The sequence below is a fragment of the Trachypithecus francoisi genome, unplaced genomic scaffold (assembly GCF_009764315.1).
Source record: "Trachypithecus francoisi isolate TF-2019V2 unplaced genomic scaffold, Tfra_2.0 Lachesis_group10, whole genome shotgun sequence".
In the NCBI taxonomy this organism is placed as follows: Eukaryota; Metazoa; Chordata; class Mammalia; order Primates; family Cercopithecidae; genus Trachypithecus; species Trachypithecus francoisi.
The window spans coordinates 41,446,603-41,447,550 of NW_022681455.1; the positions used below are offsets into that span (position 1 = coordinate 41,446,603).

A 948-nucleotide genomic window follows, 5' to 3' on the forward strand; every position below is an offset into this window, starting at 1 on the left:
TTATGCTGATAAGGTAGCTAAAAAAGAAGCCATCAAAAGGCATCAGATCCCATCGCTCAGGACAACGCTTATGCTGATAAGGTAGCTAAAAAAGCAGCTAGCTTCCAACTTCTATCCCACAGGGCAGTTTTCCTCCTTCACATCGGCCACTCCCATCTACTCCCCCACTGAAACTGCCACCATCAATCTCTTCACACACAAGGCAAATGGTTCTTAGACCAAGGAAAATATCTCCTTCCAGCCTCACAGGCCCATTCTAATCTATCGTCATTTCATAACCTCTTCCATGTAGGTTACAAGCCGCAAGCCCGTCTCTTAGAACCTCTCATTTCCTTTCCATCCTAGAAATCTATCCTCAAGGAGATCACTTCTCAGTGTTCCATCTGCTGTTCTACTACCCCTTAGGGATTGTGCAGGCTCCCTCCCTTTCCTACACATCAAGCTCAGGGATTTGCCCCTGCCCAGGACTGGCAAATTGACTTTACTCACATGTCAGAAAACTAAAATACCTCTAAGTCTAGGTAGACACTCTCACTGGATAAGTAGAGGCCTTTCCCACAGGGTCTGAGAAGGCCACTGCGGTCATTTCTTCCCTTCTGTCAGATGTAATTCCTCGGTTTGGCCTTCCTAACTCTATACAGTCTGATAACGGACCAGCCTTTAATAGTCAAATCACCAAGCAGTTTCTCAGGCTCTTAGTATTCAGTGAAACCTTTATATCCTTTACCGTCCTCAACCTTCAGGAAAGGTAGAACGAACTAATGGTCTTTTAAAAACACACCTCACCAAGCTCAGTCACCAACTTAAAAAGGACGAGACAATACTTTTACCACTTTCCCTTCTCGGAATTCAGACCTGTCCTCAGAGTGCTACAGGTTCCAGCCCATTTGAGCTCCTGCGTGGACTCTCCTTTTTATTAAGCCCCAGTCTCATTCCAGACACCAGACC

General features: G+C 45.8%; 1 long non-coding RNA gene across 1 annotated transcript in view; it reads right to left on the reverse strand.

Annotated features, from left to right (window-relative positions):
* The window catches only part of LOC117088689, a 10,812-nt gene extending 10,100 nt beyond the window's left edge, over positions 1-712 (reverse strand). The window contains exon 1 of the long non-coding RNA XR_004439279.1: positions 677-712. This is a non-coding gene — a long non-coding RNA (uncharacterized LOC117088689). The remainder of the gene's footprint in view (positions 1-676) is intronic.
* Positions 713-948: the final 236 nt, after the last annotated feature.